The sequence below is a fragment of the Anser anser genome, assembly GCF_964211835.1.
Source record: "Anser anser genome assembly, chromosome: Z".
Lineage (NCBI taxonomy): Eukaryota > Metazoa > Chordata > Aves > Anseriformes > Anatidae > Anser > Anser anser.
Genome location: NC_139723.1, coordinates 24,735,077 through 24,749,382, shown reverse-complemented (window position 1 = coordinate 24,749,382; position 14,306 = coordinate 24,735,077). Strand labels below are relative to the sequence as shown.

Below are 14,306 nucleotides of genomic sequence, written 5' to 3'. Positions count from 1 at the left end.
TATTGAACTACATTGTGTTGTGCCTTACAGCACATTTCAGTTCAGGGAGAAGAATGCTACACCAGATAAATATATTTAATACTTGATTGATTGATTTATTAAGGTAAGAACTACAGATCAGAGATTTAACACATACCTGTGTTAATATTTTCCCCTACTTATTTAGCAGGGAGTGTTTCTCTGTTTAGAGGTGTTAAATACTTTACCAAGTGCCCTTATTCACCGAAGTTTTATGCATTACTAAAGGGAATGAAACACTGCCTGCCTTATGGTTTTATTCAGAAATTTAAACAGTATAAATAAAACAGTGTTTTATTGTTTTTACGATGGATAGACTATGTGTAGAGCCAAATCCAGTCTACTGGTTGCTAGCAAATTTGATGCCCATCTACAAGAAGGGCCAGAAGGAAGATCCTGGAAACTACAGGCCTGTCAGTCTGACCTCGGTGCAGCGGAAGCTCATCAAGCAGATTGAATGCCATCACACAGTACTTACAGAACAACCAGGTGATCAGGCCCAGTCAGCATGGGTTTATTAAAGGCAGGTCCTGCTTGATGAACCTGATACCCTTCTATGAGGGTGTCACGCACTCAGGGGATGATGGAAAGGCTGTGGATGTCACCTACTTAGATGTCAGTAGGGAATTGACACCATTTCCCACAGCATCCTCCTGAAGAAGCTGGCTGCTCCAGGCTTTGGTGGGTGTATGCTTGGTTGGATTAAAAACTGTCTCTGTGACTGGGCCCAAAGAGTCGTGGTGAATGGAGTTAAATTCACGGGGAGGCCAGTCACTAGTGGTGTCCCCCCAGGGCTCAGTACTGGAGCCACTTCTCTTCAATACCTTTATCAGTGGTCTGGAAGAGGGAATTGAGTGCACCGTCAGTAAGTTTGCAGAAGACATCAAGTTAGGTGCGAGTGTTGATCTGCTCTAGGGTAGGAGGGCTGTGCAGAGGGATATGGATAATCTGGACCAATTGGGCTGAGGCCAACTGTATGAAGTTCAACAAGGCTGAGTGCTGGGTCCTGCAACTGGGGGACAACAACCTCCCAACCTCTAACCTAAATGCTGCAGGCTTGTAGAGTGGATGAAAAGCTACCTGGTAGAAAGGGACCCAAGGTTTTGATCAATAGCTGGTCAAATATGAGCTAGCTGTATGTACAGGTGGCCAAGAAGGCCAACAGCATCCTGGCTTGTATCAGAAACAGTGTGGCCAGCAGGACTATGGAAGCGATTGTCCCTCTGTACTTGGCTCTGCTGAGGCCAGACCTCGAGTACTGTGTTAAGTTTTGGGCCCCTCACTACAAGAAGGACATCAGGGTGCTGAAGTTTTTCCAGAGAAGGGCAATGAAGTTGGTGAAGGGTCTAGAAGAAGACCCTTTACGATGTGATTGATACCATAATAGCATCATTTTTCTTTGGATAACTTTCTAAAATATTGACAAAACTTTTTTTTTTTTTTTTAATATTCCTGAGAAGTAGTTGGTTTTCTATAGTTTTATTTTCAATTGTTTGAAGTAGACACTTCTATTAATTCATTTCTTTCATGCTATTGCATTATATATGTTCTTCTTCATTTTATTTATTTATAAAACAGTTATTTACAAAGCCATTTTAGGGATAGTATTTTAGTTTCAAATATTCCAACAAATTTTCCTATTGGATACTGAAAGATAAGAACATGCTATTTGGTTTTACTAAAATATTTGAAAGATAGAAAAGTGAATGAAATTCAGGAAGAAACTTTCTTTATCATGTTCTCCTCCTTCTTTCCCCAGATCCAAGAGTGAAGTGATGACCCTGATACCCAGTTAAATCTTTATGCATTTTATAGTAGCTTTATACAGTGGTCTTCAGCATGTGATGTAAAAGTTTCCAACTTTATGTAAGTTAATTTAATGCTACATAGTATATATTAATATAATTTTTTGTTAAAGCCAATCCAAGCATTATTACATTTACTATCTGTCATCATAAATGGATCACATGTCACTGTCCGTAACTGATTTTAAATAAATTGCTTTCCATGTAAGGTTTCATTAAGTAGGTTTAATTGTCTTCATTAGCCAAGTCAATCTGAAATATCTAACAATGAAGAAATGATTAAACCTTGAAATATTCACAATAAAAACGTAATTAATGTGTCAATTAAACTTTAGTAATGCTAAGTAAATGTTTAATTATCTCCTGCAACTATGAAGATCTACTAGATTGAAATATTTCATGCTAAATTAAGGGAAGAAGATTATAATATGTAACTAAACAGTGCACTAAGTAACATAAGCAGTTTAAATGTCTTCTTAATTAGAAACAAGTGTAAGTGACTGAAAATCAACAAGATATGACAAAAGAATCTGCAGCACTTTGACAATTACTAGAGAAATTTCAGATTGACATGCTATTCAAACAATAATGTTTTCTTTTTTTTAAAGATCTAGTTGCTCAATTTTCAGTCATAAAAAAAAATAAACACAAGACTGGAAATAAATAGTGCATTAAGAATTTACAAAACATCTCATATAAGATGACACCTCAGGAAAAGAACCCTTGTCCTGTTTAAGACAGCTGAAGATTCACATGGGAAAATCGGAAGAGAAAATATATATATATCACACAACAAAATTTAGGAAGGAAAAATGCTAATTATGGAACACCCGTAGGAATCAATGCAGAGGAGTGAATACAACAGTTCACACAGGGCTTCTACTGGTCTTCTAGGAGGACTTCAGTAGTTCATGGCAATCAGCCTTAATCATAGTTATTGCTACATCCTCAGGTTTGAGTAGATTGCTGTTTCTGCTCCAAGGCATTGCAACTTCTTGATGGATCTGTGTTAACACACCTTTATTGTCTTCATGCTGGTCTTCTTTGGTGAGCTCTAGCACTCATATTCCTAATCCTGGCTTTTCTGCAACCATTTTACAAATAAGGCACTCGGAACATTCTCTATAAGCTGTACAGAGTTTTTCCCCATGATGACAGCAAATAGTTTGTGGTCCACTTTCCCCCAGCTATGCTGATGTTTTCTGCCATCACAATTCCCTCCACACTTGCTTTGCTAAGTACCTCCTGAGTCTGAGTTTTGTATGCCCTGCCAGAAGACAAGACTTTGGATTTGTCAGCAGGGGAAGGGAGATTGTAGGACAGGTGCAGCTGTGTTGACAGCCAGAGCTATGGTGGCTATGTGGGGCTGTGGGCAGTGAGAAACTTTGGAAGCCACTGAGTACCAGGGCTCTAGCTGGGTGTCAGCAGCTAGCAATACCTCTACCTCTGGAACCACGACTGTTTCTACAACTACACTTTCTTAAGAAAGTTCTGTGGTTTATCCTGAAATGGAATAAAGCTTACATCTTAGAGGAGAAGAGCTGAGGTTCCCAGGTGCTTTGTGGCAGGGTGCCCTGACAGGTAGTTCTCAGAAGCATGGGAATGCAGTGGAGGGTGTTTCTGATTGGGAGAACTTTCTGGGAGGAGAAGTGGGAAATAAGGAACTGAGATGTGTTCAGCTGAAAAATGGAAGATATGGAACAGAAAGGACAGAATGCCAGTACAGGGAGACACAGACATCTTCAGCATCCTGTCGTTTCCCTACTGGATTGTCCCTTTGTGCTCTTAATGCTTTCCTGCAAATCTCTCTTTCCATTTTTTATTTCTAAAATAGCCAAACTACAGGTGAAGATGATACCTTAAAACAAATCAAATCAAAAACAAACAAACAACAAAAAAAAATCCACCTTACCAAGACAGTTTTGGTTAACAATAGTATATTTAATTGTAGGAATATCATCATAATTATTTTTGAGTTGTTCTGTTACTACTAGTAGGAGGTGAAATTTTTATTTTTTAAAGTGCTTAATTTGACTTTCATCAGCTTTATTAAGTATGCACAGAGTTTTTAGATTAATGGTAAAATTGAGTTACATTAAACTAATCCCCTCAATAAATCAGAGGTTACTAACATTTGCAATACTAAGTTCAGGTTTTATGTGCTAATTTACTGATTGCAGTTTTAAGATGCAAAAGATTTATTGATAACTCTCTTGTGAGTTTATCCTAGTACGTAAGGTACTAGAGGATGAAAAATAGGGTAACTCTGGTCGCTAAAGTGTGAAACTATAGATCAAAAACTACCTTAAGTATTCTAATGGAAGACAAAAGAAGCATAGGGAGCAGAAATAATGTGAAAAGGAAGGACTGGAAATATCCCCTTGCAAAATTGTATTTATCTATTTATTTTCTGGTAGTGAAAGGTTTCGTAGCATAACAAGATCTGTGCTTTTCTAAAAGTCAGCATATTGTTGCCTTTTGCTGTGGTAAAACATGTTCCAAGGTCCTGTCCACTGCTAACTTCCAGATGAATTTCAAATTGCTAACATTGGTAACATCATTCTTGATTCTTAACTATAAGAATGTTAACGACAGATGGAAAAATAAAAATAAAAAATAAAAAGGGGAAAACTGATCATTAAAAGGGGAAAAGCAGAGAAAGTACAATTTAGATAGGATTAGGTAATGTAACCACATTCTTAATTTATACTTTATTTTCCTTCAACCAAGAGCAAGCCAAAGAATCTGGGAGAGTATCACTGACAGTCTGAGAATAATAGTCTTATAACAAGATCATTCAGAGCCATTTGTATATGATGAGAGAGTTCATAAGACAGCACAGCCAACAAGAAGCCACAAAAAAAAAAGAAAAAAAAAAAGTTGTAGATCAGGAACACTGTGTACATACTGTGGGCCTTACATAGATGTTTCATAAAGAGGTAAAATACATTGGGCATCAAATACCTGCAACATAATTTTATTAGTGTGAACATTGAATAGACCATGTTAATAACTTGGAATAGAGTAACAGAAATAATCTGATATCAAAACCAAAAGACTAAGATTTAAATAATTTGCAGGAAGCTCTTCCATGCTTTTATGGTTATCCTGGTCAAATGGTTAAAGAAATGAGGTCATATCTGAGTATTCTAAAGACTTCTACTAGCACATTATTCAACAAAAACAAACACAAGAAACAGGTTTTGGATTACTCTAAATCATACTATATTAAAACCATGAAGATTCTCTTCTTTCCTACACCAATTTTCCATACAGTCAAATCTGTAAGATTTTAAGAATAAAAGAATAAGAATAAGATTTTAAGAATAAAAGAATTTAAGAATAAATTAGGAATCCTGTTACCTACTTCTGTTAGTGAATGACGTGCCTTTTTGTAATGTTTAGGTTTTTGGTATCTTTTTAATATGAATATGCACCGTCCTCTCTTGCATTTCAGCAATTTCACATCCTTTTCTATAAGAGGGCACAGTCTTTTAATGTTTGACATTTAGTTTACAGTATAAATGAGCAGCCCTAGAGTGACAAGGTTGATACAAAATGCTTATGTGATTACTCAGCTCAAGCATTTTAAAAGTGTACATTAGGCAGCTGTCAGACATCCATTTTTGAAAATAAATCAGACAAAAATCATGTTTGATAAGTAACACAAGAGAAGTGAAAATTTTGCTTCTAATCCATTAGTTAGTGACAGACCAGATTTCCTGTGATTCATTTAATCTTCCATCTGCCATTGTGAGTCATACTGGTTAAATTGGATGAACACTACAATACTTTGAAAATTGCTTGCATTCTTGAGAAAACTGAGCTTCATTCTTTGGTCATGACAGATCTTGTCAGAGATCTAGCCTGGCTCCTCAGAGATACTTAAATAACTACCTCTCTCCCACACAAATTAAAATTATTAGGAACTAATAGAGAATTATGTGCAATTCTGAAAATCCAGACCTATGCCTCTGTATGTTTCTTCTTTCATTTGTAAAATAGGCAAAAGAAGGAAGCTAGACAAATTATCAGCTAGCAGTAAAGCTTTGATTGTTCCTGTCAACTGTGTCAAAAGGCTCCAACCAAAAACAATTTGTTTTCAGGTTAACAGGAAAGAAGTTGAGCAGACACCTACTAATCTATTGAGGACACCAATGGGCTCATTATGTTCCTTGAAAGACAGGTGCTGACCAGAAATACTCAGCTTATTTTATATGAGGATTTTGGATCAAACCTGAAACCTCAAACTCTGAAAAAGGCATTTAGATATTTTTTATTTTATTTTCCCCAGTTTCCAGGTAAGAATTCAAGTTAGTGGCAACATGGGTGCTGATCATTAAGAATATCCTGCTGACATGATTCCACAGAGCATCAAAGTGCAATAGAACTGATGCTACAATAGTGGAAAATAGCTAGGTTTTAATTGGAAGCAGTGCTGTTTTTAAAAGAGTAGCATTTTGCCCTTTCTCTCTCCTCACAATAAACTTTTTTTTTTTTTAAATGAGTGAAAAAAACTCTCATAGATGAATTATTTATGGTTTTTCTGTCTTAATTTTACAACTTATTTTCATAGTATTTAAATGTGTAAAAAGCATCTTGATGTTGTCATATTTGATTACAAAGAACAATTTCATGAGTTGCAATGCTTATCATTGAGGTATATTCAACAAACTTTTTTTTTTCCCTCTTTTTATTTTTTTTTTAATAAGGAATCGATCTGAGAGATGAGAGATGCGTTTTAGATTTTCTCTCTGTGACAAACACTCTGTAGCCAATAACTTAGGCTCAGGAGAGGATCTCAGGATTACTACTAAATGAAGTAGTAATTTATTCACGATTGCAATGGCGGGCGCCCCACAAGCAGGAGAGCGCCCCTACTAGTTCCATAACACAGTTCATATACATTTTTTTTTTTTTTCTCTCGAGGGCCGGGACCCTCCCCTGTTTCCCTATGGACTGGGTAATCCAAGTTCACAATCTAGCTGGTGCTTCACAGACAATACATGGCTTTCAGTTGCCGGCCTGTTACAAGTCAAATTTCTTTTGACTTTTATACTCTTTGAGGTGGTAATGTTTCTTAACACAGTGATTTCCGCCTAATTGCTCTAAGGATTCTGGTTGTCTTCATTTTACAAGGTAGTCTGCTAAGCTTTCTTATCACTGCAAGCATATCTCAATACCACATTCCTTCCCTCTAAACAATGTAACTCTGCAAAAACATTTTTATTCCCACAGTTCCTCACTTTTCTTCTTTATAAATTGTTGATTTTTGCAAAACTTTTCTCTAAGATCTAATTTAGTAGATATCTTCCTCTTCTTCACTTTCTTTGCTTTTCATCTCCTCTAATATCATCCTCTTATCTGAGTAAGGTGGTGGCTCCATGGTCATTTGTTTCAATAGTGCAGTTTCAATTAACCACTGTACTAGTCGTCTTACACAGGGGATAGTGCAACAGCCAATGGCTGTCAAAACTCCTGCTACTACGATCAAGGATGTAAATATGGACACTACCATCCCTTTCCGTTTACCAAACCAAGATTCCAGCCGTTGGTGGTGGAAGTGTCTGTTCCTACGTTTTATGCCAATTCACTGGCAAGGGTGGTAAGCCCTTGCAATGCTCTAGTTACTGTGCCATCTGGGGCAGTATTGTTGGGTATAAAAGTGCAACAACGGTTGCCCAGTATCACACAAACACACCTCCTTTCTCCGCAAACATCATATCTAATGTTATTCTGTTTTCCCAAGCCATTTTGCTGGTGGCATCTAGTTGTTCAGCGATTCCTCTTATCGCATCCCTTGTATAATTTATGAATCTCTGCTGATTATAATAAATACAATTAATCCAATCCACATTCTTATTGGTTGTTACCCACCAGAACAGTGACTCAAATCCTGCAGCAATTTGATTCCTGGCTTTATGTTCATCAGGAACTCCTCTAGGCACCCCAATAGAATCTATGTATACTCTATCATAGAATGATACTCCTAAGCTTCTTTTACTTCTTCTGGATACATGTGATATTTCTCTTTCAAATGCCAGGGTGAAGGGTATAGATAATTGAACAAGTACACAAGTGCTTCGCCAGTTAGATGGTAGGGTGGACCATAAGATCTTCCCTCCACAGTACCACCAGAGATCTGCCCTGGGGATCTCAAGTCTTGAGCAGTTTCCCATCAAGTCCTTGGTAGCATTCAAGGTCCTCGGCACAAGGCAAATTCTCCCAGATGCCGGTAGCACTCACACCCTGCCGTGAGAGGCAAACTGTATGGTTACCTATAGCTGTAGAGAATGCAGGGGGAACCCTGACATTGCTATCGCGCAAGGAAGGGAACAGCAAAGAGAGAGACTTACAGGCCTCATTTCCCCAGGCAGTCTTTTCTTCGTACAATGCAATCATACATCGCATCCCCTGGGAATCCTTTGTCCACCCCAATGGGAAGGACACTATCTGGGCAATCGGTCATCCTGAGGCACAAGCATAGCAATCACTATGGTTGAGACCCTGGACAGTATATTTGACCCATTCTATCCAGGCATTCACATCCCCATACCCTGTTTCAATCTCAAATGTTTGAACTGTCGCATTTCAAAGAGGGCCTCCTGTTTTCTCTCCTGTTTTCTCCTTGAGTTTCTCCCTTTCTCTGATGGAAATAGAGGATCGTTTCCATACAGCTATTCTCAATCTGGCTGTTGGGTCTCTACCAGTTATTTGTTCTCTCTGCTCAATTGTCGTTGGGCATTTAAATCTCCACAAGCTAACACGTCACAAGCATCAAACATGATGGATTGTGGTACATAACCCTCTGTCACAGTTGTAATGGGTAAAGCCTTGTTAGTTCATTAAATATTGCTGATGGGAAGGTTTTCAACGGTTAAGTGCTTATACCCCCAATATCCTGTTGAAGGAAAAAAACAAGTATAGGAATTTCCTGTTAAGTTAACAATTGCAGTAGAAACCAGCTCCAAAAAAGGGCAAAATGGCATTCCCCCTTGCATGAGAACACACATAGCAGCAGCAAAGTCACGACCCCAACGCAGAGGAAGACGACGATCTTCATCCCCACGACCACCAGAGGACTGACGAAGACCCCCTAGCAACAGGCCTCGCAGTCGTAAGAAGACACCAGGATGTGCCACTAAACCCGGAACTACTAGGCTATAAATCAAGACTCTGGCGGGCTTAGGTGCGCGCCGTTGGCGGAGCAGGAGACTCCCCGGCCGCCCAGCGCTGTTTTACTTATCGCTGCTTGCTGAATTGCTCAAATAAATAGAAATTCGATCTACCTTACCCACGATGTGTCGGGAATGATTTCTACCAAAACTAATTTATAACAACAGTCACCCATATTTTGACGGGGTATCCCATCTTACAATTATCTGGTCATGCCTTTTCCAAGTTGCCAGTTGACCAAGGCCTTCTCTGAGGCCTACAATCAGTAGAAATAAAATTAATAGTTGATTTTTCCCTGTCATTATTTTTAACCCTTAGGTTTCCAAATAATTATCAATACAAAGAATAAGATATATATACTACTAGAACAAAACCCCCTTGGGAGCACTTCAATTCGCTATAGGCCAGTCCTTTCTCTCATTCGCAAGCCACGCTCATTAGTTACCTGTGAAAATAAAAGGTTAGTTTACAATCGTAAGCTTTTATCCCTCTCAGAGTCCACTATGAGATTTTTCTCTTCGATTTCAACTTCCAACAAGTCTTCTGTAGGAACAGCTTCCCAGGTACCAGGGTTGACAAATGCCTGCACTCAAGTATAGTGAGTACAACCTTTTTCTGCAGTTCTTACGGCTGTTTCAGTGGTTAGTAATGGTCCTTCCCATTCAGGCCAGAGTTTTGATTCTTTCCAGGTCCGAATCAGGACCCGATTTCCTGGTTGATGGTGGTGGGGGTTTGAGCCAACAACCCACGGGTCTTGAGAGATGACAAAGAAGAGAACAACCCCAGAATACAGTTCTTAAGAAAACTCTCTTGTTTCGAATTGTGGTATCTCATCCCTTCTGCCCAGATAGGGTAATGCGAACAGCATCTCATACAATGAAATTCCTATATCGTTTCTTGGTGCTGTTTGAACCTGTAGGAGTGCTAAAGGTAAGCATTTTACCCAAGGAAGTTGGGTTTCTAACACTAATTTAGTTAATTGCTTCTTTAATGTCTGCTTCATTCGCTCTACCTTCCCAGAAGAGGAGAGGTGCCAGGGGGTGTGAAAATCCCATTCAGTCTCTAAGGTCTGCATTAACCCTTGCTGTACTTGTGAAGTGAAATGACTTAATCAATGTTTTCAGCTATCCCATATCTAGGGACTATTTGCTCCAGTGATGCCTTAGCCACCGTGCTCGCAGAGGCAGATACTGAGGGGAAAGCTTACACCCATCCAGTCACGTGGTCAATTAGGACAAACAAGTACTTAAGTCTCCCCGCTTTAGGTAACTCAGTAAAATCTACCTGTATACTTTGGAAAGGTCGAATCCCTGGCTCCCGTCCTCCTCTAGGTGGGTTACGAATGACCTTTTTATTTACGTTTTGACATATGGTACATCCTCTGCATATTTGCTTCAATAAAGTGTATATTCTTACACAGACATACTTTCTTAGCACAACATCACACATTGCTTGCACCTCCCAATGACTCTCTTGATGTAAAACAGTTAATATTTGCCTCATTGGTGCTTTACTCAGCATTTCTCTCCCATCAGGAAGGATCCATTTTCCCTCAGACTTTGTGGCTTCTGATTCCTTAAAAAAAATATATATATATCTTTCTCTTAAAACTTTTTAGTTCTTTCTTAGTTTTCAACAATTCCCTGAATCCTCTCTGGATTTATTCTTTGTTTTCCCTCAGACATTAGATGCCTTAAATACCTGACTTCTCTTTCTACATATTGTAATTTATTTTTCAATACTCCCAAGCCCTGCTTTCCCAGAAAGTTGAATAGCTTGTTAGTAGCTTCCTTCACAACTGTTTTCTCCTGTCCTGACAATAAAAGATCATCCACATATTTGTAACAGTAATACCTCTTTGGGAGGTTGGAATTGCTCCAAAATCTGTTCTAGAACTTGCCCCAAATAAATTGATGGCCCTGTAAACCCCTGAGGTAAAACTGGCCATCTGTATTGTTGCTTCCACTCCCATTTCAGGGTCTTTCCAGTCAGAGGTGAATACATCTTTGCTCTCAGGGCCTGAGAGCACTCCATTAATAACACTGTTATTCCAGTCTAACAATTTACTATTTGAATGCCCAATTTCATCATCAAATCCCTTCCCAACAAGTTAGTCCCTGCCTTGGGTACATACAATAATTGCCCAGTGATAATTTTATCCCCTAGTCTCAGCTTGGTATCCCCCAAAAGTGGCACTGTTGTCCCAGCCCCTTCTACCCCCATCACTTTTTAGGGTTTCATTAGTTAATTTAATCCCTGATACTTTACAGGCCAGTAATGACCTAGCTGCCCCAGTGTATTGGTTTCGATGGCAAGGTTCGGGTTGGGGGGTGCAGTGGCAGCCCCCCTGAGAAAAATCCAGAAGCCTCCCCGTGGCAGATAAGGGACAATTTCAGCTGGCCCCAAGGGGGCCCACCACTGCCCAGAGCCAAGCCATGAGCAACACAGTCCGTGCCTCTGTGAGAGCACATCCACGAAAACAAACAAACAAACAAACGAACAAACAAAAACCTGCTGCTCAACAGCAGCTGGGAGACTGAGGAGTGAGAAACCTGCCCGCAGACACCAAAGTCAGCACAGAAGGAGGGGGAGGAGGCACTCCAGGCACCAGAGCTGAAGCCCCCCTGTGGAGAGGCCCCTGGTGAGAAGGCTTGGGAATACTTGGGAAACCGACCAAACACCACAGCAAATATACCAAAACTTCTAGACTGTTACTTAGATAATGCCTACATCCTCTTTCCCTGCTCATTCATCTTCAAACAGCTCTGTCAAACACTACATACCACACCTTTAACACCTTCAATAACCCTTTTTAACACTTCTTTCTGTCTTTCTCCAGCCTGTACTTTCACCAAAGTCTCAGTCATTGGCCAGCTTAATTCCATACCTTTCTCCATCCACGATGCTGAAACAACATATCAGTATAACATATTTCATCCCATTTTCCTTCTCTCCTCCTTCTTCCACTCCGGATATTCCTACCTGAAGTGGCCAGCCTGGCCACACTTAAAACATCCCATCAAAGCCTGTCCCTGCTAGGATTCAGGCCGCAACACAGATAGCTTTCCTTGCCTGCCATTCCTTCATCTCTCCGCCTCTCCTTTCCATCCTGGTCCCTACTCCCTTTCTTCCTCTTTCTTCAACCCGCTGCCTGACTACCTGCTACACTGTCAATACCATTAGTTTCGCTCTCTGCTTTTCCTTCTCATCTCCCCTCTGAACATACACCTCCAGGGCCTCCCTTAGGCGGGCCCCCCAATGACTGTTCACTACATCCCCCCACCTTCTGGAGCTTTTTCTGTGTATCTTGCCAGGCTTTAATCACAAAATGAACTTTCAAGAGCCCCCAAGACACTGGGTCCCCGGGACCCATCCCCGAGCACTCCCCCACCCCGACCCCAAATCTCCCACATGACCCCTGTGCTGCGCACTATCACCACTCCAGCCAGGATCGGCAGGTGGGCACCCCTGCTCTGCAGGTATTACCCCCTGTCCCAAAGGATGAGCTCCTTCCCATTCTTGTATAGCAGCTCTCCTCCTGATCATTCCCATTTCTTCCCCTGTAAACAACATACTTAGTATAGACATCATTTCCCCCCAAGAGTTTAAGTTAGGTCCTAGGAACTGGTCTAATTGTTCAGCTAGCCAGATGGGGTCCTCAATTAAAGACTTCATCTCCTTCTTAAAACCCCTAACACCTCTCTGCCGGTAAGGAGGGGGGGGGAGTTCACCTAAGAGGATACACAGTTAGTCTTAGTACTGTTAGTATCAGGGAAGGCAAAATTCTCAGTACCTCTTCTACCTTGTTCTAATTCTTGCCAGAGCCTAGAGTACGCTCTTCTCTAGGGACAGTGTTAATTGCAGTCCCTGTCTCCCTTCCTGGAGCGACTGCTGCTGCCACCGGTGCAATATTAAGATTAGAGGGAGCATAACTTGGCTCCTTCTCCGAAAAAGGAATCATATTGTTTACACATATATTTAAAGCCTGAATTTTCATCAGACCCGTATTTTGGCCGAAATACTGCTGTTTCCTTAATTGGTTCTTTTGTCCAGACTGATACACAATATTTAACTTTTTTTTTTTTTTTTTTTAATCATCTCTTCTAATTTTGAGATTCTTTTTTCAATTTCTTATCATTCTTCAGGAAGAACTTTCGGTGGGCACTCCCCCAGGGATATTTCCCTGTCCCCTGGAACTCCTATTTCCCATTTTTCCTAGCCCTTGTCAGTGTGCTGCTACAGAAATTTCCCTCCTGCAGGGTACCACACACTAACGTTCCGATTCTGGAAAATGGGGGTGTACTCCCAAGCACTTCCCCGTGCAAGGGCTTACCATACACCAAATTTCCCGAGACTCTTCCTTTCTCTCCCTTATCTCACACTTCGTCCGTCTCCGGCCGCGCCCCTCGCGGAGCTGCGGAACCGCGGATCAGGACCCCACACTCGCTTCGTACAAAAGTACGTCTCAATCACACGTCACACAGAGTCTCACCCGACCCCCAAGGCAATACTTAATATTTCTTACTTTGGTCTGTGCACAGAGTTAGCGGATCAATACTCAAACCCGAAGTGCCTACCTTCTTCCCTTCCCCACTCCTTCACGGATCCTGCCTCTTTCATCAGTCTCAGGCCCTCTGTCAGCTCTCCGCAGAACTGCCACCGTCGATGCACAGGACCGCTGAAATCAGCAGGGCATGCCTTCCTGCTGCTGCGGCAGTGGGGCTCCCCGGTAGGTGACTGGCTCCCGGACGAGCCCCCAGATTGTGAGAAACATTCCGTAGCCAATAACTTAGGCTCAGGCGAGGATCTTAGTGAAGTAGTAATTTATTCGCGATCGCAATGGCGGGCGCCCCGCAAGCAGGAGAGCGCCCCTACTAGTTCCATAACACAGTTTGTTTTTGTTTTTTTTTTTTTTGTTTGTTTGTTTTTTTTGTTTGGCCGGGACCCTCCCCTGTTCCCCTATTGTCTGGGTAATCCAGGTTCACAATCTATCCGGTGCTTCACAGACAATACATGGCTTTCAGTTGCCGGCCTGTTATAAGTCAAATTTCATTTGACTTTTATACTCTTTGAGGTGGTAATGTTTCTTACACAGTGATTTCCGCCTAATTGCTCTAAGGATTCTGGTTGTCTGCATTCTACAAGGTAGTCTGCTAAACTTTCTTATCACTGCAAGCATATCTCAATACCATATTCCTTCCCTCTAAACAATGTAACTTTGCAAAAACAACATTTTTATTCCCACACTCTCCATTTCTCCATTTTTTAGAAATGTCATCCATAAATGAAATATTGATTTTATTTTTT

The 14,306-nt window shown here is 40.7% G+C and overlaps 1 long non-coding RNA gene across 1 annotated transcript in view; it reads left to right on the top strand.

Moving 5' to 3' along the window:
• The first annotated feature begins 5,189 nt into the window (after window positions 1–5,189).
• The window catches only part of LOC310890137, a 28,999-nt gene continuing 19,882 nt past the window's right edge, over window positions 5,190–14,306 (top strand). The window contains exon 1 of the long non-coding RNA XR_014577045.1: window positions 5,190–13,728. This is a non-coding gene — a long non-coding RNA (uncharacterized lncRNA). The remainder of the gene's footprint in view (window positions 13,729–14,306) is intronic.